General features: G+C 35.6%; 1 protein-coding gene across 2 annotated transcripts in view; it reads left to right on the forward strand.

Annotated features, from left to right (window-relative positions):
* LOC142986366 (uncharacterized) overlaps positions 1-14,908 on the forward strand; it is a 108,213-nt gene extending 93,305 nt beyond the window's left edge. The window contains exons 4-5 of one of the 2 annotated variants that reach the window (XR_012960356.1): positions 13,792-13,936; positions 14,749-14,908. The gene's annotated coding sequence lies outside the window, so the exon portion shown is untranslated. Of the gene's footprint in view, positions 1-13,791; positions 14,461-14,748 lie in introns of those variants that run through there. The other variant, XM_076134832.1, reaches the window with a different exon arrangement.
* The last annotated feature ends 10,269 nt before the right edge of the window (positions 14,909-25,177 follow it).

Consider the following 25,177-nt stretch of genomic DNA (forward strand, 5'->3'; position numbering starts at 1 on the left):
TTAACTACTGTCCATTCATTTTAAATGTAAGAGTGTATTCACTGCTGTCGGTGACTGTACCAAATGAACCCTGCATAGGGCATTTAATTTTGTCAGTACAAAGTACATGGCGGTGTCGTAAATCAATATCGCCAGACATATAGGGAAGCCATATTTGTAACTAAGGGATCACAGCCTCCCTGCCTACCTAACTACCGTATCTATGGATAATTACATCCTGAGAGCGAAGGAGACAGAAAATAACATCTCTCGCTCGCTCCTGCTGCCATCATGTTCTAGAACTTTCCACCCCAAAATAGACCTATAGGAATATTTATGCAAGTATGTCCGCATCCGAGGGTCAGTTAATTAATTTGTCCGTACCTTTGTGCCTTTGATAGCAAACACTGCCCCCCTCTGCCACCACGTCTAGACATGTCCTATAGAAATCATAGATTTGTCCGAATATTGGGGTGGTACTTCATTAAATTGCCGAAATCCACCCTCGGTGCGGCATCGTCAAAGGGATGGAATTAATTAGCAGCCAGACAGGAATTCAATATTGCTTTGGACGTACGCCAGTGATTGGTATACGCACAGGTGGATGGTAATACTAGCTAGGTCTCGCGGTTCCGCTCGCGTACGAATTTTTACCCCTGTTGAAGAAAGATTAATATGATGAAATGTAGTAAATTAGATAGGTATAGCACTCTATAATGAGTTTTGTATTTAACATATTAATGTCTCACTGCTGGGCTGGGGTCTTCTCCCGTAATAAGGCAAGGATTAGGTCTTGAGTCCTCCACGCTGGCCAAGTTGTTGGGGACTTAACACCCCCATAAAGAAATGCGTTAAAGAACTGGCATGCAAGGTTGCATCACGATGCTTTCTTACACCGTTAGGCAATTCATATAATTTGTAACTTCGAAAAGTCATTGGTGTGTTGCCTCGGGTTCGAACCATCGAACACTTGCGTGGGAGATGTATGCTTAGACCACTCGGCTTTAACTGCTGTGGCTATTTTAAAGGGTTATAAAATATATATATATATATCTATATGTCTATATTTGATTCCTCATTCAACTATCTTCCTGTAATATTTCATCGGATTCGGTGCAGCTGAACCAGGCTGTGGCTGTGGCTGGGGTTATAATATGACTAATGTCAACGTTTAAGTCCTTATCCAACTAACTAACTTTTCTACTAACTATCTTTTTGCTAAATTTCATCGGATTCGGTTTGGTAATTTACCTAAAGTAGTAGACAAACAGACTTGCGTATTTTTATTCTCAGTATGGAAGTTTGTATGTGTTTGTACTCCGGCTGTATCCTTTGATGTCGTATTAATTTGATCCCCTGTCTAGACACGTGCTATAGAAATTATTTCTATAGAGATGTACGGCGGGGTGCCTTCCAATGTTATTATTTGGATGAATTCAAAGGGCTTTGCGATTCGAAATTAATTATGATTTCAAAGCCTGTCTGGATGTCGTAGGTACATAATGACGTAGTTTTTGTTTAAGTACCTTAAATTAGAGATTATTTCATTTTGTATTTTTTAACACATCACACACAACCTATTAATATAGGAAATGATAAAACTGGAAAAAATACCTCAAGATAATTTTCAGAAGTGGCTTTTTTCGTCTTCAGATAATTTAATACGTTATCTACTGAGATGCGCTATCAAGCGAACCTATGTACGAGGTATGATTTTATAGCTTATGTGCAGCTAACAAATAGTAGTTTTTAAATCACTTTCATTCGTTTATAGAATACGTATGAATGTTGGAACTCAGATGTAACCAACAATCCAAAGTCAGTAGAAATACTATACATTATAATAATATTTACCAACAATCTAAATCTATCTTTTTATCTCTACCCTTACCCCTATGGGAAGGAGGCGTGATGTTATGTATGTATGTAGATATAATCAGGGTTTTAGATTATAACTAGCTGACCCGTGCGGCTCCGCTCGCGTGAATTTCGTACTGTTGCTTATTCGTTTGAGCACGCGAATTGCGAAGCACTCGATACACCTACACATAAAAATGCTAACAACTCTTTGTCATCTAATGGTTATTTACGAAAGGGACACACAATGTGACACAGGCTCAGGCAGGCCTGATTTCCTGTGGTTACCTTCTTTTCCTCTCTCGTCTGTATCCGTATCAGTTTACAGTGTAAAACATAATACCTTATTATAGACTGACCATTGCTTACCCGTCTGGATTCAGAATATTATTATAGCTACAGACAGACCTATCTGCGCCGGAGCTCTTCACACGCGTAATAATGTATACTTGCGATGATACGTCCGAAACCGCGTAACCCGTAATTATTTTTTATATATCATCCGTTGTTTATTTTTTAAAACTTACCACATAGTCTGTTTCATAGCTATCCAATTTATTTCCTTAATGCATCAAATTAATTTGGTTATGTGTTACGAACTGCAACGCCATCTGTTAGTTGCGGCGAACAACGGCAACAAACGAAATTACTCTGTTTCCCATCTAGGATATCCCGACCGCACCGGACCCACGTAAACCCACATTTTTGTGTAATATATCATACAACATTTACGTTTGAAAATCTTATAAATGTATAGCCTGTTTCAAAGGTATTTTTTTTTACAATTAAGCCATCAAAATAAAATTAATAAGGAAAAACATGCTTTGTCGCAGACTATAACGCCATCTATTGGTTGGTGCGACAACAGGTATCGGATACGGTCGGGGCCGCGTTCACTATGCGAATGTTGTGAAATGGATTGCAACGCCATCTAAGGTCTCTATAGGGAAACGTAGGTTCAAACGACTTATACGTATTTTTTTCAATTTTCTAAAAATATATGAAATTTTATACGATAAAAAGTATCCTATAAGTTGCTCCACTACTTATTCTATGCATATACCAATTTCAGTGCATTCTAATGAGTAGTTTTTACGTGGCAGCGTAACATACAGACAGGAAAAAATCTGACCTTGACCTCTCTACAGATTTATTATAAGTATAGATATATTATGATGTTTTTTTTATATTTCCAAAATAAGGCTGTATCAGACAGTCAACTGCAAACCTAACGTAGAGGGCTCCACAAAGTTCTTAGTTCTTAGATTATACGTACTATTATAATTAAAACGATCATATAATGAGTAATTATTTCTTTTAAAATTAGAAGAAAGGGCTTTTGATGTTTTCTTTTTTTTATTAAAATGTCGTGGCTGTGAATGTGGTTTCATTTAGAGTAGATTTTCAGATATCATATTTTCAAGTGCGTAACTCTGTATACATAACAGTAATATTATTATGATCATTGTGTTTTGTGGTTTAACCCAGGTAACTGAGTTGTGGAAGTCCGATGGTAGTAAGATCGCTTCATGTAAAATACTGGTATCCGATGAGACTCACTCAGACCTCAATTTCTTTACTTGACAACCTAATCTCCTACTCTCTCTCCTAGTAAATCTTACTACAATTTAATGGTTTATTTAATTTGTTTCGTTTTAGAGTTTATGACTGCCCCCGTAGTGGTTTGCAGTGGTTTAGGTCACCACGCCACTACCATTGCGTAGGGAGGTCGCGGGTTCGATTCCTACACGGGACAATTATTTGTGCGATCCACAAATAATTGTTTCGGGTCTGGTTGTACTTTGTGTCTGTTGTTTGTGTGTTTGTGAAAGTCCCCGCGTCACTAGAGAAAATCTTAGTGCGTGAGTTGTCTTTTTAAAAAAGAAAAAGTTTTAAATAGCATGAAATGTGTGTTCAAAAGAGACTGTTTGACCACTGTTGACCCTTTGTGTCACCCCCTCCTTTTGTTACTCTAGACGTTGGGGGGCAGAGAAAACCTTAACAGTTTTATTATGCTCCCCATCGGTAGTAGCCTATAGTCTTCTGTTTTGGGGTAACCGCATCCAAGAAGATCCATTCTTTTCCTTCCTAAAGCGTGAACTACTAGGTAACTACAAAATACTTATCTCCGGTTTCTGAGTACATTTAGCGGTAGTTTATCTATTGAATAGCGGTTTTTAGTCTAAACGCAATTGAATAGATAAACTACCGTTAAACATACCTCAGAAACCGGGGCAAGTTAATTAATGTATTAATTTTGATAAGGATCTTGTAACGTTTAGTTTTTACGTTAAGTTGCGAAAGTAGTTACAACACTCTATAAGTATGTTTCTGTTCTCTTTGCATGAATTTAGGAAATTATACATATAATACGGCTATAATCGAGTAAGTATTAGGTGAAGACATAGATAATAATTGATTAATTTTATCTTTTAATGAGGACTAGACTTATTATTATTAATAAACAAAAATAATTTGGCGAAACGCAAAATATAAAGCTCTAAGATCTCCGTATCCACATTGGTCCCGTCGCGTTCCCGCCACGCTACCGTCCCGCCACGCTACCGTCCCGCCACGCTACCGTCCCGTCACGCTACCGTCCCGCCACGCTACCGTCCCGCCACGCTACCGTCCCGCCACGCTCACCGCACGACTTTCAAACTTATCTATAATTGGGCGTTCAGTGATTCCATTCCATTCTATTAGAGGCAGAGACTAGTAATAACGACCTTATAATATTCTAATCGCTATGGGAAAAGTCATATATACCGCTATACCGCTAAATGTATCTCAGAAACCAGTGGTATATGCGGCTGATAGTAATCAAGTTTCTAGCCTCTTAGTCTTATATTTAAGTACTAGTATATTTAGGTAACCAACATTTGGGATAACATTACAACTATATACTTGAATTTATAGAAATGTTACTCTACTTCATGCGTGAATTAACGATGTTTTAAGTGATGGTTTATGTTAAATATTATTGCGTGCGTGAACCAACGTTCTAAAGGCTTTTAGTCTAGTAGTGTAAATCCTGGGATGTTAAAATTGCTAATTGCAATTAGAATGAAATGTAATTATATTGTCAACATGCGGTTAATGACTTAAACAAACATATTTACTAACGAAAAGTCGGGCAGGTGAATTTGAAAAAATATTTCGAAGAAGTTAGGTATATTGTGGAGAATTTCTATTTACCTTTTATATTGAATAAAGATTAAGACTAATTTATTTCCAGATTTTTTTGGGAACTAGACTAGAACTAGTGGTTTGCAGCGTTTATATGCAACAAACTGAGCCTATAAAATATGTAGGATCGGCGGACTAAATAACATAAGTCAAAAAATTCGATATTTTTTTTATTACGTCTCTCGACTTCAAATAATTCAATACGCCATCTGACTAAAGCACTTAAGTCACTGAGAAATAATTCCCAGCATACTAAGTGGTGTACCTTATCAGCCACGCACAATTTGAAAATTCCAAGACGGAATAAAAAACGTTTTTTTTGTTCCTGTAAATTTAGACATTTTGACTTATGTTCTTTAGTCGCCCTTGAAGTATTCTAGTCCTTATTTAATAGCTTTCGAGATTTTTCGAAAGTCGTAATATTTTTGAGAATTTCCAGTTTAGGCAGTTGGTGAAACATATTTTTTTCAAAAGGCATCGGCCTGTTGAAAAAAATATGTTTCACCAATCTATTTAAATCTAAGGTTTAATGATTGTTGATACCTTATTATTGTTACTGTCAATAAACATTTTTTTAACAACGTTATTAGTGTTTATGTGTTTATATTTAAAATATGTATGTCCAGTGCATGTATTGAAATCATTTAGCATAAATTAGAATGCCTAATATCACTTCGTTCGACTCGGGGACCGAACCCGAGACTTCACCAGTCACTATTCAGCAAGAGCAGAGCAATCACCATTTAGTCCATTGAAATGTTACAATTTGAGGGCCGAATATTGCATTTCTTAGAGGACGCAATTTTATTTTTGGAACATGTAGGGGGGGTCAATAGAAGCTTAACTTGAAGTTTGTGGGGTCGCCACCCTTGTCCCCCGGCCGCCATCTTGGAAAAGGGGGTAGAAACACTTTTTTCGCTATATCACGGAAACTATGCGTCTTACAATAAAATTGTAAAAGCATAATTTGTAGCAAATTATTTTGCCTACAAATATGTCTCATAACTTTTTGTCCTAAATTAACAATTAAAGAAGTTATAAGCAAACTAGTGAAATTTTTTTTACAAAAATTTTCTTTCCAAATCCGGTCTATTTCGGAGCGCTGTTACTGAGTTTCTAATTAATGAAATGAAAAAAATATATAAGGCAAAATTTTCCTCGAAAAATACTCTACAAGATTGGTTTGAGTTATTTTTTTTAATTTATTCATATCAGCTTAGCCTTGTTTCCAAACTATGTTGGAGTCGGCTTCCAGTCTCACCAGATGCAGCTGCATACCAGTGTTTTACATGTAGCGACTGCCTATCTGACCTCCACAACCCATTTACCTGGGATATAAAACGATACCCCTGGTTAAGACTGGTTGTCAGACTTTCAAGCTTCTGAGTACTGTTAACGACTGTCAAATATCTTCGAAAATGACAGCCGGGACCCACAATTTAACGTGCCTTCCGAAACAGGGAGGAACTCGATATGTGTAAGATGGTCACCCATCCACAAAACAACCTCGGCAAGCGTGGCTTAACCTCAGAGATCCATCCACGCGGCTGTCGCTAAAAAAAGTTATAGAGCAATAAAGAAAATAATTATAAAAAAATTGCACTTTTTTGCTTATAACTTCTTTAATTGTTAATTTAGGGCAAAAAGTTATGAAACAAATTTGTAGACAAAATAATTTGCTACAAATTATGCTTTTATAATGTCATTGTAAGACGCATAGTTTCCGAAATATAGCGAAAAAGTGTTTTCACCCCCTTTTCCAAGATGGCGGCCGGGGGACAAGGGTGGCGACCCCACAAACTTCAAGTTAAACTTCTATTGACCCCCCCTATATGTTCCAAAAATAAAATTGCGTCCTCTAATAAATGTAAATCTCATGTAACATTTCAATGGACTAATTCGTATATTACTGTCTTAAAAGTTAAAAGTCTTGTAAAATGCTTATTTTCATACATTAAATAATTTCCTTTGTTCGTACCCAGCAGACGCTCCCTGTTGAGAACCCCGAAAATATGCTATTGATTTTGTCTCAAGAGCTTTTAATATTTAGTACATTTGTAATTTTAATTCTAGACACGTTAGGTTCATATTTGATTGATAGCGTCTTACGCGCAGGTGCGTGATGATTTATTGCGTGATTTTGCATATGTGAGTGCACTTTGTTTGTGTGCAACGACAGTGTTGCGAGACGATAATTTAAAGTTTCCAATAAAAATAATAATTGGTACATTTTAGTACACAAATTGTTAAATGTCTTTACCCCTAATTCATCAAAAAATTGTTGTTCACGTTTGTTGTGTAGGCTCGGCAAGCTATCGAAAAATTGTGTATGACCATCGGTTCAGCGCCTCTAGCGGGTGTCGTAGAAACTATGCAATATATTGTAATCGTCAATTTCTCGGTACTCAATGGGCGCAAGTGTAATGTATGTGATAATGATTGGACCATGATAGATTGAACTTCAGAGGCTTTAAACAGTAAAAGGTTACATTTAATGGAATTATAGACTTACCCACTTATTCATAAAAATATATGAATTTATGCAAGGCTTATAAAGTGTTTTGTTTTTTCACTCCTTAGTGAAATGAAAAAAAAACCTTAGTGAACCTGAGAAACTGAGAAACCTTAGTGAAATGAAAACATATTATAGTAGTTTTTTTAACTAAAATAGGTTTATAGTGCGTTTATGAATAAAAAGGTTAGTGTTAAGGTCTAGTGACAGGGTCTAGTAACAAGACATTGTATTGTAATATTCTTCCATCAAACTTAAGATCTAGATTTATTTTAATAAACACATCACTCATATTATCCGTACTTTTCAGTGTGTTAATGTCGTCGTCAATAATACTTGTTTAACATCGTATAAACCAAAAAGATCGTATTCAACTGAATGGTTGGAAACGCATTTCTTAAGTTTGTAGCGGATCGCTACATACAGCGACATCTACTGTCACCACAAACAATCACCACGCGCAGTGTGACTGACGTCACACGTCCTGAATCGCGCTATCGAAATTTGCACTGCAATTGAATATATATACAAGTTCCCGACTACAACAGTCGGGCAGGCTAGGCCCACCAGGCATGATCACCTCGCCTGGTTGGAGGAACATGATCACCTCGTTCCTCCACAAGTTGTTAAGTAGATCTAAGCGACAATTAGTCGGGACTGCCTGGAGAAAGATCGTATAGAATAGGGAACTAGTGGGAGAAGGCTAATGGTTTGCAATGGGCACAAAATAGCTGATAAAGTTGATGAAGAGATCTTCTCGAGACTCGATAATATATGTTTTTCCTGCATGTTTGGTGCGTGGTAATCGCTTACCGTTGTCAACACGCCGCTATAAGCGTAGCGCCGCGTGTGGTGTGTGTGAATTCTATAAATGTTTGATGAATACGAGTAACTGTTCTGAACCTGGTTGTCTATTTAAGTATATAATATGTATTTGTATAAACATAATATGTTTTTGAGTATTTTTGTTACCATTGTACAAGCTCTGCTTAGTTTGGAATTAGATGACCCTGTGTGAATTGTTTAATTATATTCATTTTTACTGGAACTTTTTAAATAGATGCAAGAGATGGTGAAATGTATAGATTCTACCTATCCTAACCTATTTTCACGATACAACTTTGCTTGACCAATGATGCAAAACATTGAATTTGACAATCGTGACACTGATTTTTAGTCTGCAGATGTATGATCACTTTTAATTGTTCCTCATATTCACATTTAATTAGTTTGAAAGTTTATCTAAATCTAACAATAACATCATGTGTAACGTAATTTATATAAGTTAATAAAGTCCCATAAAATCAAGACTTTGTGAAGAAGTGGAAATCCATATTCAAGTGGCAACTGATTTCGGTAAATTTATGGGAAAATTGCTTAGTCTTGCAACACTGGCAAGGATAAAGATCGATGCAGCAAAATACCCGGGCGTTGTCCTGCTACCAGCCACCATATTAGCAAATATTAATAGCAGTTTAGAATAAAAAATCCACGCATTATTTACTGCACTAAAGAAAAACATAACTTAACCTTATTTTAATATTTTATTTTATTTTTTATCTATTTGTATTTATGTGTAAATTTATTTTGTTGTTGTAGATAATAAAAAAAATATTATTGTAAATATTAATCATAAATAAATAAAGTACCTTATCCTTAATTCATTCGTACACTTGGTACTATGGACTATCGTGCATTTGAATTGTAGATTTTTTTAATAAAAAATAACAATGAATTAAATAAATCTTTATAATTAATTATAATCGTAATTGATGCATTATCTCAATCATTTTTTTGAGACATAGTGTCGCAGATGCTACAAGCACCATGGCTATATAAATTAAATCTCTCAACGATATTGAAATGATTTATTGTAAAATGTTAATTATGGGAAAATGCTGGTTGTTCCAAAATTATCGTAGGATACCGTGACAGTACACTCTCTCGTACCAGGTCTAGGTGGAAGTGAACGACATACTGCTCCCACCGCCTTGACTTCACCAGCAACACCAATTACAACTTCTAATATAACAAGTTTTTGTTTTTTAAAAACAACTCCCGCACTAAGAACTGCTCTTGTGTCGCAGGAACTTTTACGAACATACAAACTACAGACACAAAGTACAACCAGACCTGAAACAACTATTACTAACTATTATTTACTTACCATATTTATGCTATAATTAATTGAAATACAAACTTGAATTCTGTGAAAATCGGTGTAAAAATTAGTAGTTCATAAGGACTGCCGACAGATGGCGCCCATATATGCTTTCGCATCGGTGTCTTCAGATAATGCCCATAGAAGACTGGCAAGATTGCCAAGTTGTATATTGCCATACAACATGGCAATCCTGTCAGTCTATATTAATCTTTCTCATATGAAAATACCTCTCTTTCATCGTTTAAGTTCTATCACCATGTAAGTAATTTTTTGGCAGTTTTGATGTCATTGGCTAGAGACTAGAAAGACGAAATTGAAGCTTACTCTCTTGAAAAGATTCTGAAAATGACTTACGTGGTGATAGAACTTAAATGACGATGGTGGCCTTCCTGATCATTCTTTTCCACTTCGCTCTGTTCTATTTTTTTATTATAAAATAACAGTAACATTTATAGCCTGCTAGGACACTTAATTTTTTTTATAATTAAAACATAATGTTCGCCGTACCCCCTAAAATAGTATTACTACTTTGTACATGAACCAAAAGAGTTCAAGGTGAAGGTTAACTCAAGACCCCTTATTTATCATCCCCTTTAGCCGTTGTAGCTATTCGAGATTGTAAAATAAGTATTTCCTTTGTTCCGAATGCCACGTGGTCTCCTTGCTGGGTCCTTTGCAATGAGAACCCCGGAACACAGCATTGATTTTATCTGTTGTTACTTTAAATTTTAATTCCATACACGTTAGGTTCATATTTGATTGATAGTGTTGAACACGCAGGTTCGTGGTGATTTATGGGGTGTGTGCATGTGTGTGTGTGTGCATACTGCATTATGTTGTGCAAATGTGTGCACGATGGATCGATACAGCTAAATATCCGGGCCCAGGGTTTATCCCGGCTCGTGATCTCTCTCGACTCCATCAAAGTGAGGGCGATTGTACTAGCTAGCTATCCGGGCATGGGTTTTCATGAAATAATGTGTCCTGATAGAATCCATGTATGTTTTCATGCTACTCTCGAGTATAAGGAGACTTTTTTCTGCGTGAAAGAGAATCAAAGATCCGTATCGAACCATATTCGATCTATCTTAAAAATTATACTTCAATAAATAAGTAATATTAATTCAACCCATTAATGTCTTACTACAGGGCAATTGTCTCCTCTCGGAATGAAGGAGGGGATAGGCTTTAAATTCGTCACGCTAGCTAAGTGCGGGTTGGGGAATTAATAAATGAAACATACTTAATTTATCTATATCTTAACGCCTTTTATTAGACTGCTTACACATTTTATATCTCTTAGTAGACCGTGTGTATAGTGACTTAAGAACGCCAATTGCTACGATCCCTACTAACTTCTCTTACTTCTATATTATTAGTAAACTTTACAATATTATTACTTCGTGTATGAACCAACAGAGTTCAAGGTAAAGGTGAAACGAACCCTAATGCTAATATTCTTTGTGACCGTGACCCTCGCGCTGAAGCTGAAACGTGATAAATATTTATAAGGCTTTGATGTAGGTTAGATAGGGTCCTTGTTATTACTGTTGAAAAGATTGAAAGAGAGAGCGTTTTATTTATAGTAGTAAATTGTTTTTAGAGGAAGTTCACAAATTGTTTATTGTTGGTCGGTTGTGTTAAGGAGCGGTAGCGCAATTCTGTACACTCGGTTCTGCCGAGTATCAAAAGTTTGACATTTAGAATGTACTGCCAAAATAGTTCCTACGACGACCATAAGAGGCGCTGAATAGATTTTAATACAAAATTTCTCGATGACTAGCTGGTTGTCGGTAATCGATAGTAGTAGAGAATCGAGCTACTGCTCAATCATCTTGTAAATAAATAAATCAAGAAGGAAGTAGTCGAGGGTATAAATCCAAGTCAGTACATCAATGACTTCAAAGTTATTACTTAGCAGTGATAGAGTGGAGTCGTATATACCTATGATCTATATGCACTAGCGGCCACCCGCGACTTTATCTGCGTGGACTTTACTTGTTTGCGAAATTTATTACAGGTTTTCAGAGAAAAGCTCTAATAGATTTTAGAATTATCCATTTTCACAACATTTTTTGTTTCCGATTTTCCTCTTACCCTTAGGGTGATGTTTTATAACTTATAACTTAAATTTTAATAAAGCAGATATGTACATTCTATTCGAACTAATTATTCCTAAAATTAGCGCATACTAAAACTAAACCTTTCAGCTTTATAAAATACCTATAAATAAAACTTTGTTTTCATGAGTTTAAACTCTACCTTTGTTTCGGAATAACACGTGGGCTCCTTGCTGGACGTTTCGCAATGAGAACCCCGTAACACAGCATTTCCTACTTTTGATTTTAATTCTATACACGTTAGGTTCATATTTGATTGATAGTGTTGAACACGCAGGTGCGTGGTGATTTATGGGGTGTGTGCATGTGTGTGTGTGCATACTGCATTTTGTGGTGCAAATGTGTGCACGGTGGATCGATACAGCTAAATGTCCGGGCCCTAGGTTTCTCCCGGCCTGCGTTCTCGAGCAAACTGGGAGCGATTGTACTAGCTACATATCTGATCCTTGGGCTTTCCATGGAACATGGCCTGCAAGAACATATGTATGTTTTACGCAGAAAAAATCTCTCCTTATACTCGAGTGTAGCAACACTCGAGTATAAGATTTATATAAGATTAACAAACATCCGTATATCCATCTTGATAAATATCCCGGCTCTGGTTTATCCTGCTCCGAGTCTTGCATGAAATTTGGGGCGATTACTATCTTTTGTCATTGAGATGCATAGATGCCTAATAAGTTGGACGTGCAACTTTCTTACAAATATTTTATTAAATTTGTTTAAGATCATAAAAGTGACCGAAGTCGCAGCACAAGCTAATAAAACAAACAAATTAAAAAAAACACTTTTTCGTGGAAAAAAAATCGTGAAAAGTTCATAATATATGTATGGCTAGCTTCACTGCTCCTAATAAATAATCTGTAAGATGACCGAGCCTAGTGTTGCTTAACCCACTGATCGTTTCACACGCAACTGATTACGAGCGCCAACGTATTCAAGGTGAGGGTGGAATGAACCCTCACGCCAACATCCCTTGTGACCGTGACCCTCTCGTAGCGGAGCTGTGATCAATATTTATTAGGTTAAGATGTAGGTTACATACGTTACTCGTTTGTATACAGTAGCAAAGACTGAGTTTAGGGACCGAATGTTTTCTTACGGTAGAAAAAGTTTAAAATTTATAATAAGTAAATTTAACCCATTAATATCCCACTGCTGGGCAAGGGTCTCCTCCCGTAATGAGGGAGGGGTCAGGCCTCAAGTCTACCACGCTGGCCAAGTGCGGGTTGGGGACTTTGCATACCCTCAATAAATCTATTAAACAAATTTTAGGCATGCAAGGTTTCCTCACGATGTTTTCCTTCACTGTTGGAGCATGTGATAATTATTTCTAATGCACACATAACTTCGAAAAGTCATTGGTGTGTTGCCTCGGGTTCAAACTTGCGACCACTAGCGTGGGAGCGGTCAACTTATACCAATCGGCTATCACTGCTCTCAAGAAGAAGAAGTTTAAAAATGGAATATTATTATCATCCCTGTGTGATTTTACATTCGTTACAGGGGTCACCAAAAACAATGCTTTAACTCATCATATAATTAATAATCAAAGTTGTATTTTAGATACAGTTAGCTTCAAAAATATGTTATATTCACAATCGTTTGTTTTTGTAAGAAAACATTAATTCAACATTCGTTATTTATCAATAAAAACTTGAAGGCAATATACAGTTGCAATTTTGGTAAAGTTATCCCAAAAAGGTGATGTTGTAAGCATACATATTATTGACGCTCAAAGTATATGCTTGTCTTTTAACACATTTTATTTTTTCATGAGAAAAGAACGTGATTTTATGCACGTATAATATTTATTATTTTTTTACTTACCCCTGATTATATTTAAGTACTTACTGCAACTGCATACTGCCACCTCGCAATTGTGTGCTCCTGTATTTAGCGCTTACAGAGGCAATAAAACAACCTTTTATACAAACAAATAAATAATTTTTATTTTTGTTTCTGTGCAGATAACGAAGACATAACAACTGTTTTGAAGCGCTATGTATGGGAGCTGAACCCATGACCACGGCGAGGGTGAGCGGGGCGAGGACGTCATCTTTTTCTACGCTACGGACGCTTCACTGCAATCATTCATGGGTTGGCTTGAAGTTGGTAAGAAAATACTGTCTTAATATCTTATATTGAACTAGCTTTTCTAGGCTTTCAATCCCATTGGGGGAATTTCCAGAAAAAATATCTCTGTAACTTCTTATTTAACCTCTATACTAAATTTGAACTTCTTACTTTAGGATCAATTTACTATTTCTAGTCAACAAGTAATGAACAGTGATTTTAAAATTACTTTGAATTTAGTATACAAAAGTAATTTCACATTGTTCATTGATAAAAATGATTTCGAAATGTAATAGTGTACCACATAATTTTGAAGCTGACTGTCCTGACAAATAGGCATAGACACAAACATAGACACATAGGTACTCGTATTTATTACATCAAATGAACTGTTTATGTATAAATATGTTTAAAATGTAGATGAACCTCATTTCCGCAAGCCGAACAACAGAGCCGAGTCGAAGGTTTTTGACGTTTTAGTAGACTTACCTATCATAAAACCGAGCAGCGATAGCCGAGTGGTATAAGTTGACACCTCCCACGCAAGTGGTCGCAGGTTTGGACCCGAGGCAACACACCAATGACTTTTCGAAGTTATGTGTGTATTAGAAATAATTATCACATGCTCCAACGGTGAAGGAAAACATCGTGAGGAAACCTTGCATGCCTAACCCCTTCCTCATTACGGGAGGAGACCCTTGCCCAGCAGTGGGACAGTAATGGGTTAAAATTATTTATTTTATTTACTATCATAGAATGAACATTTCTGACAAAGTTTCCAGCGGCCAGTGTCTACCACACTGGCCGCTGGAAACTTTCTCTACTCTAATTCTTACCTTTTCTCATTGCAGATGAAGATCAGAAGATCCAGAGTGGTGTACCTGCCTTAGTGCATGTATCTACATGACAAGATGTAACTAAATGTCATTTTGTATGATATGTACTTTAATTGGTCATTAATTATGTACTTTCACTTTACCAGCTATTGTTAAGACATGATTTAAGAAATAAAAGATATTTTTTTGAAACTATTTTTTATTTTGGACAGACCCGTATAAACCGGAGAATATCTTATAAAATACACATTATCCAATAAGACATATCTACTTCTTACGATAAATACACACATCATAATGAAATGAGTAGTGTGGCATAACACAATTTAAACCCATGGCCGTGTACACGGTCATCTTATTGCAAATAAAACCAGAACTTGTACTTTGTTTACCAGACAATTGATAAACACACTTCTAAACAAACAACAGACACAACTTTTGTAACAAGCAGGCTCAGAACAGAATCATTGCTACATAACTATTAAAAGAAAATCTGAGTGAGAACCGATTCCACACACGGCTGCGGGTGAAGAGCCCTGCCTCACGTATCCAAGCAGTTAATATTGACATGTCACGTTGCCACACCGTCGTCATGTGAGTAAGGTGACATATTACACGACAAATATTTGAGGCCTAGTTTTAATAGTTCGGATAAGTAATCAAAAAAAAACATACTATAATTGTCACTTTATCTTGTAGGTAGGCTATCTGATAGCTCTTCACAAGCTGTGGAACTGGTTGTAAGTATGCTATTGTATTGTTTGACGCAGGGTTTGAACCTGAGACCTGATTTAGTAGTCACATTCATCACCGCTGGATTTCAACGTAGTCAACATGATACATAAATTTTGTTACGTTTAATATTACACTAATCTGTGCTAATATTTTACCTCTACGGAAAAAAGCGTGATTTTTTGTATGTAACCTTCTGGGGATACAGCCTTCGCCAAAAGTATTGAGCAATATCAATACTGTTCAGATGTATTTGGGTTACAAGTTTGGAATGAAATGGGACGAAGGGAAGTTTTTAATCTTATTTATTACTGCAATATTAATATTTAGTGGACCCATTCCTTTTGCAATAAAAACAGCTATTCTTTCCAGTACAGACCTTCAAGGTTTGCACAATCTTCTGGACTTGTAGCGTTCCATTCTTGGCGCAGGCATCGATAAAAATCTTCTTTGTGTATTGAGTTGCGCCGGTTCTTACGCTTTAATAAGCTTATGTAATGATATATAAAACAATAGACGCAATTAAAATATTTTATTGTAGGCTAGCTGACCCGCGCAACTCCGTTGGCGTCACATAAGAGAAAATGGGTCATTATTTTCCCCGGTTTCGTGACATTTTTCGTTGCTACTCCGCTCCTAATGGCCGTAGCGTGATGTTATATAGCCTACCTCGATAAATGGACTATCTAGCACTGAAATCATTTTTCATATCGGATCAGTGGTTCCTAATCTTAGTGCGTTCAAACAAACAAATTCTTCAGCTTTATAATATTAGTATAGATAAGAACAACAGTGGAATCCGGAATTTGCAGCTGTTGGTGAGCTGACTGATATTGAGTATTATATAATCTAGATAAGTCGTTTATACCAAGGCTCTCTTCTAAGTTGTCGGATTGTAGTAGAGACGACGTGTGAGCACACGCCACGGCTTTTAACTGCTCGCCGCGTCGAAACACCTACAAACGATTTATGTATTTAGGTATCTATAGCTCAATTCTCTACTACTATCGACTACCGGCAACCGGCTAGCTATCGAAATTCTGACATTTAGAATGTACTGCCAAAATATTTCCTCCGACACCCGTCAGAGGCACTGATCAGATTATCATACAAAATTTCTCGATGACAGGTCGGTTGTCGGTAGTCGATAGTAGTAGAGAATTGAGCTACTAGAGCAGTGAGTTAAGTTGCACCTTCTTCGCAAGTTGTCGAGAGTTTGAATAAAGGGTTCAAATTATTTGTTTATTTACTATATCAGCCTCATTATTGACTATATCAGCAAGTGTGGTGAAGAGAACTAGGAGAGTTATATGTATAGTATTGTATAGTCTGATTGGGAACGTGATTGCGTTTGATAATATACGCACACAAGAGCTAATAATAAATATTACTGGAGACTCTTCATCAGATGAATCTAGTTTTTTAAACTATCATAATTAAGTAAAGTGATAGCCGAGTGGTAATAATTGGCACCTCCCACGCAAGTAGTCGCAGGTTTGAACCCGAGGCAACACAGCAATGACTTTTCGAAGTTATGTGTGTATTAGAACAAAATATCCCATGCTCCAACTGTGCCTTCAGTTATAACAGGCGTGATAATATGTTATATGTAAATATGTGTTAAACAGTCTTTGAATCATAAGGGGTCCGTGTCACAGTCGCGGTGCTGCCTACTCACCACTATTTAAGCTCGACACACCGCATGCCTAGATTAGCTTTAAGGTGATAGAAATACTGGTTTAAATAGACAGACTATGTCTATATTTTTTCAATTGATATGTAGTATGCTCATTATCCAACTCGAGATTTGAACCTGAGCCCTTGTTTACTAGTCGCTTTTAATACCGCTCTGTAAACAAAGAATAGAATATAAGATAACAGTTGTTAAGCCACGTCAAAGGCCCTCGGGCGGCTTGAACAACCTTGACACTAGGTTGACCACTAACCATAGGATGAAGAAGAAGAATGTAGCTTTGGCAAACTTATTTGTACCCGATACTATTCTGTTCATAGTATCACCATCTCATTCATAAACACACTATAAACTTATTTTAGTAAAAAAAATACTAAAATATGTCTTCTCTTATTCATTTCACTAAGGAGTGAAAGAAACAAAACTCTTTATAAGCCTTTCATAACTTCATAAATATATTTTTATGAATAAGAGGGCCAGATTTTGATAGGCTACGAGACAAACTATATCTTGACACCATACATAGGGCTAATGTTGAAAACGTTGCTTTAATTATAAATTTGCTTTACATTATTATATTGCTGAGGTTCTATTCCTGATAGAACCTGAGATCGACTAAAATTAGTTATTTTTTATACTAAACTAGCTGAACCGCGCAGATCCGCTCACGCTTTCTTGTTTTTATTTAATACCGCGCATTTTCAAATTTATTCACCTCATACATCTTCTCTGGACTTCCACAAATAATTCAAGACCAAAATTAGCCAAATCGGTCCAGCCGTTCTTCCGATATTGAGTGACTGACTGACCGACGGATTTTTTTTCTTACATATACTTACTCATTCATGTCTCCGTACTTACATAACTGATAAACATGGAGTAGTAGTATCCAAAGAGACTCTTGCAGTACGACACGTCGACGTGACGACTCGGATCCGACGACTTGACGACCAGCAACTCGATAAGTCGATGAAGGCCTCCACCGTAAACGTGGACTCGACGTGAAGACCTTCACCGCTGTCGTAGACGTGACAACTCGGACCCGACGACTTGACGATCTCGACACGATGACGTAACGACCAGCAACTCGACGTGAAGGCCTCCACCGTAGACGAAAACGGAACGTGATGATCTACACCGCTGTCGTTGACGTGACGATCCGGACCCGACGACTTGAGGACCACGACACGATGACGTGACGGCCAGGAACACGATGTGAATTTTAATAACGTCGACGTAGCAATAAAATTGCGCAAACTTTTTGCTCAAAATTCTGAGCTTGGTTGTTATGTAATGTAAGTATGTATTTAGAAGTAAATAGTTATGTTTATCAGTTATTTGGTTACTATAGTACAAGCTCTGCTTAGTTTGGAATCAAATGACCATGTGTGAGTTGTCCAATTATATTTATTTATTTATTTACTACTAGCTAACCCGCGCAACTTCGCTTGCGTCCAATAAGAGACAATGGGTGAAATTTTTCCCCGTTTTTGTAACATTAATTACTGGTACTCTGCTCTATAATATTAGTAGGATCTGTCTACCAAATTTCATCAAAGTTTTTCAATAGTTCTTGTGTGAAGGTAGTTTGGAAGAAACAATCATGAGGAATGACATGTCCGACAGTTGTTTAACACAGCTCGTTAAAGAATGTTGCATTTAAGTTAATAAAAACTTTGTATGATACGTTTGTGGGGTTTTCTCTAAAACTACTGAATTATTTCACGATTTTTTTTACTAATACAAAGCTTAATTATTCTTTAACAACAAAATATGCTCTTTTTCACTAAAAATATTCTCAAAATTATTTATATCTCTTAATATAACGAAGTCGCGCTATAGCATATCCGCCATTAAAACAGTTGCCATGACAACGGATTTTTGTTATTTCAATGTCAATATAATATTGATTAATCGCGACTTCTTGACTTCACTTGAATTTTCCCGGGAAATGCGTCATTTTCACGGGGTAAAAAGTAGCCTATGTCCTTTCTCGGGTATCAAAATATCTCCATACCAAATTTCATGCAAATTGGTTCAGTAGTTTAGGCGTGATTGAGTAGCAGACAGACAGACAGACAGACAGACAGACAGAGTTACTTTCGAATTTATAATATTAAGTATGGATTGCAGAAAAAAGGTGGTTGTCTTATTGTAATTTACTGAAGTGTAGAAGTAAATAGTTCTAATAATAATAATAGTTCTATACTATAGTTATAGTATTTAGTTCTTTCTCTGAGTCGGGATTGAACCCAAGACCTCTAGAATATTTTGAAGTGGCTACATACTTACGAAAACATGGTGTTATTCACTCTTAAGGATTATTATACCTACTCAGTAAAGTTATTTGAGAAGATTAGTTAGTTTAAAAGCTCCTTGTCCGATCCGGGATTTTAACCTAAGACTTCGAGATGAGTAGTCACATATCTCAACTCTTAATACGCCATATTGATACTAATTCAGGATTCCTAACTATTCATTTTGACTGTACTTACGAGAAAAATTGCTTAAGATATTGCGTATGTGGGTACTCATGTAATGAGAGAACAGAATCTTTTCCCGACTCAGGTAAAAAACCGAGACCTTACAGTATACTTACGAACGAAATACGTTATTTTTATTCCCAATTTTATTAAAATGTTGAGTTAAAAACTGAGTGTATAAGCCCCATGTCCGACTCGAGAATTGAACTCGAGACACTAAAATGAATGCAGAAACATTGCTTATTACCGTTGAATTTGTCATCTAGGCTTTACCACGTTAATTTTACCAACTAAAAAATATAGGTACGTATTCTCACGATATTTGCATTTGGCAGATGTATAATTTTCATAAGTTATCTTCTTAATGAAACCCTTGGCTAAGTAAGTACCCACCCTTTTTATCAACCTTATACATACTTATAAGTAAATAATGAATTGTTAAAGTTACCATAACAATGTAAAGAAGGCACAGTTTACTGTATTTATTTACCTCTGATTATACTTACGTATATTACGTATGATCCATGTAGTAAATACTTACAATTAACCTGTTTGCTGTTTCAATTTTAGTAATAGACTGTGTATGTGAAGTGTGTGTAGGACTAACTTGAGCCCAGGTCATTGACCTATATGATTATTGTGTATCTCAGCTGTTGATAGCTAATCTACTCAAAGTAGCTAGTAGTACAATGTACATTGCTGCTTCAGTGTCACGTTTAAATCTCCATCGTATAAGATAAAGAGAGATGTACAGCATTGTAGCTATCAATTGAGATCCACAATAAACTTTCAGGTGTGTGTAAAGGAAACTTATATACTAATTTTGGAATGAAAATCAGAAATACAGTAATACACATTTATTATGAGATTTAAAATTAGCTGTAGAATATTTTCTTTACATTATTATATACGACAAAAAATTATAAAACATGACTTTAAAACTTTGTATGAAGTTTGCGAAATAAAGGAGACATTTTGTATTTTAATTTGACAATTTTAAATATCTATTGTAGTCCATTGAAATGTTACAATTTGAGGGCCGAATATTGCATTTCTTAGAGGACGCAATTTTATTTTTGGGACATGTAGGGGGGGTCAATAGAAGCTTAACTTGAAGTTTGTGGGGTCGCCACCCTTGTCCCCCGGCCGCCATCTTGGAAAAGGGGTGGAAACACTTTTTTCGCTATATCTTGGAAACTATGCGTCTTACAATAAAATTGTAAAAGCATAATTTGTAGCAAATTATTTTGTCTACAAATATGTTGAATAACTTTTTGTCCTAAATTAACAATTAAAGAAGTTATAAGCAAAATAGTGATTTTTTTTTTTACAAAAATTTTCTTTCCGAATCCGGTCTATTTCGGAGCGCTGTTACTGAGTTTCTAATTAATGAAATAAAAAAAAATATAGGGCTAAATTTTCCTCGCAAAATTATCTACAAGATTGGTCCGAGTTAATTTTTTTAAATATATTCATATCAGTTTAGCCTTTTTTCCAAACTATGTTGGAGTCGGCTTCCAGTTTCACCAGATGCAGCTGAATACCAGTGTTTTACTTGGAGTGACTGCCTGTCTGACCTCCACAACCCATTTACCTGGGATATAAAACGATACCCCTCGTTAAGACTGGTTGCCAGACTTTCAAGCTTCTGAGTACTGTTAACGACTATCAAATATCTTCGAAAATGACAGCTGGGACCCACAATTTAACGTCCCTTCCGAAATAGGGAGGAACTCGATATGTGTAAGATGGTCACCCATCCACCAAACAACCTCGGCAAGCGTAGCTTAACCCCAGAGACCCATCCGCGCGGCTGTCGCTAAAAAAAGTTATAGAGCAATAAAGAAAATAACTATAAAAAAAATTGCACTTTTCGGCTTATAACTTCTTTAATTGTTAATTTAGGACAAAAAGTTATTCAACATATTTGTAGACAAAATAATTTGCTACAAATTATGCCTTTACAATTTTATTGTAAGACGCATAGTTTCCGAGATATAGCGAAAAAAGCGTTTCCACCCCCTTTTCCAAGATGGCGGCCGGGGGACAAGGGTGGCGACCCCACAAACTTCAAGTTAAGCTTCTATTGACCTCCCCTACATGTTCCAAAAATAAAATTGCGTCCTCTAATAAATGTAAATCTCATGTAACATTTCAATGGACTATTGATAGTGAGCAAAAAATGGTAATTTATTATTACAATTAATCTTTTTAAGTTACTGAATCTACCTTTTCTAGATATTTGACAGTAAATGTTATTGAGCATTAAAATTATTACTTCTAAATTTTTTTTCTTTACAAATTATACAATATTAAAGTCAGTTACAATTCTAAACTAGAAAATGTTCATTATATCACAACTACTGTTTTTAAGTTTTGAATCCTGTCTTTTCTGTAATTTAATATTACATCTTATTCTAAATAACATTAAAATTACAATTTTAAAACGTATTATTTTAAAAAGATCATTTTCAGTTTTTCTTTCGTTACATATTTACAATATTAAAATCAGTTATGGCAATTATTATTTTATCAAACGATTCTCATAAAGAAATGTTATTTTTTTTAAATACAGCTACTGTTTTTAAGTTTTGAATCCCATCTTTTTAGTAGCTTAATACTACATCTTATTTTAAAAAAACATTAAAATTACGGTTAAATGACAATTTATTTTACAAGATGAAATAATGTATATAATTTTTTGTAGATTTTTGTTTCGTTACACATCGTCTCTATCACCACGTAAGTAATTTTTAGCAACTTTTCAGGAGAGACAAATTTCAATTTTGTCTTTCGATTCTCTAGCCAATGACATATCAGTACCTCGATTCTGTACCACTATCGACTACCGACAACCGGCTAACTATCGACATTTGACATTTAGGATGTACTGCCAAAATGTTTCCTACGACACCCGTCAGAGGCGCTGATCAGATTTTCATACAAAATTTCTCGATGACAGTTCGGTTGTCGGTAGTCGATAGTAGTAAAGAATCGAGCTTCAGTAACTCGATTCTCTACCACTATGTTGTATTTTAATATTACAATTTTATTCTAAATAACATTAAAATGACAGTTCTAAAATGATTTGTTTTGAAAGATGCAATAATGAAGAATTATTGTTGTAGATTTTTTTCTTTACAATACAGTATTAAAATCAGATGGCAATTCTTATTTTATCAAACTATTCTTATTAGAAAATGTTAATTTTATATTACATCTACTCATTTTAAGTTTTGTATCCCGTCTATTTACTAATTTAAGATTACATCTATATTCTAAATAACATTAAAATTACGATTTTGAGACAATTTATTTTATAAGATATTGAAAGAAATTATCAATTTGAGTGTTTATTTGTCCCTTTTGCTTGTGGAAACGGCAAAACTAATTTTGATACAGATTGTTACTGATATAGCGCGAGAAGGACAAACGCTAATATCTTATAAAATAAACTGTGATTACAATACATTTACATTTATTATTATGTGAAAGTATCTGATGCTATATATTATTACATTTAAAAATATCGCACTAATAATACAACAGTGCTGTAACTCAAAATACAACTTTTATCAGAAACTACGAATAATTTGTTTATAAAACTCCCTATAAAAAAATAAATGTTTTTTTGTGATTTAAAAATGAAATAGAGGATATTACTTAAAGCTTACATTGTGTTCATCTTACTATCAAATACTTGAAGAAGTGTTTACTTCGGTACTAGATATGATATACTCGTAATGCTTATTTTTTGTATGACTCAGGAATCAAACCCAAGAACTCTAGAAGATCTCGAAGTGTATTACTTACGAAAACATTGTGTTACTTAACTTTTACATACTTGACATTGTGTTATTTTCATACTAATAAACACAAAAATATGCTATGGTTATAGTGTTAAGTCATGGTAGTTGAAGTTGTGGAGATGTATTTTGAGTCACTACACTATTGTATTATTAGTGCGATATATTTTTTAAACTTGATCTATGCTTCTATAAAGAAATATTATTGAAAAAACAAAATTATTAATATTTCAAAATAAGTTAGAATAACTTCTTGAATACTGGAAACAACGATAATATAGTTCTATAGCATAATTTTATGCATGGATGAAATGTAATTTTAGCGGTATTGAGTGCAGTCTTTGCGTTATGAAGGTCAGAAGGCTCTCTCATAATTTCTTTCTTCTGCAGCCTGTTGAATCATCGCAGTCTCTCAGTAGTACTTTTTTCTGCAGTAGATAGTCGGTAAAGGCGACCTGTGGATGATGACGATAAGTAAACTGCCGCCGTGATAGCCTTCGATGGCACATTATAGAGATAATATTACTGGTTGATGTCGTTATCACAATAGCTTTGTTCCTTTGGTTTATGAAAGACTCATTGGATTTGTTGCAGATAGCTCGTGTTACGTTATTCAGCTTCTGTGTTTTCTACGAAATATAGAAGGATAAGTTCGAAGATCTTTTCGAATCGTCTTCTTAGTACATCTGTGATTGGTTGTTTTGTTATTGCCATTGCCGGGGTTAAGTGACGGCCCAAGCAAAATGCCGGAGGATAAGAATCAAGAATTTGTTGCTTAGGCCTTCTGTTCTTCACTGTGTTTCACTCTTGCCATTGTCAGGGTTTAGTGGTGGCCCAGACAATATACAGGGAATCCAGTTCGAAGAGTCGTCGCGTGTGGTTATTGAGCGCGTCTATTCTTCATTATGTTCATTGCCAGGGTTTAGTGAGTGCCCAGGCAATATACAGGGAATCCAGCTCGAAGAAATCGTCTTATATGGTTATTTAGCGCGTTTCTTCTTCATTATGTTTCACTCTTGCCATTGCCAGGGTTAGGTGAGGACCAGGCAATATACAGGGAATCCAGCTCGAAGAGACCGACTTATATGTCTTTCTGAACTATGTTTGTTGGTTTAACTTCTATTATTGCCAAAGTGAAGTTTGCCAAGTGCCAAGTGAAGTTTTTTAGAAGTCGTGAACATCGCCATGTAGAGTAACCAGTCGGGGCGGGATGATTGAACAACGTTTATAGGTTTATTTGAAGTGTCTCAATGCTAGATTCTTCTTACAAAGCGTTGTCGATAGACCGGTTATAATGTTTGATGTAGTAATAAACTCAGCTTTCCATCCAATGTCGCATCTTGTGGAACATAATATGTCTCCTGTTGATGTGCCATCGTACCTCTCATGCGTGTTGGAGTTCTTAGTTCTTCATATACAGGTCGTTAACCTTGTACCACTGGTTGTACACTGATGTCGACATTTGACCTTCCGATGACTGCATTTTTGACAATTTTTCATTATTTTAAATATCAAACAACCTATCTCATACATTATTTCTTTTAAAAACTTTTTAACTTTAATTGAAAATCTATGTAAAATTAGTATATTGGATGCTCACTCACAATACAAGTTCAGCAAAGACCAAACGAAATATTCTGCATGACATTTACTCTATTACAGTCGAATCCGAAACATTAATCAAATACACATACATCCAAGATAAGTATATCTAACTATAAGCAAAGATC

The sequence above is a fragment of the Anticarsia gemmatalis genome, chromosome Z (assembly GCF_050436995.1).
Source record: "Anticarsia gemmatalis isolate Benzon Research Colony breed Stoneville strain chromosome Z, ilAntGemm2 primary, whole genome shotgun sequence".
NCBI classification, from domain to species: domain Eukaryota; kingdom Metazoa; phylum Arthropoda; class Insecta; order Lepidoptera; family Erebidae; genus Anticarsia; species Anticarsia gemmatalis.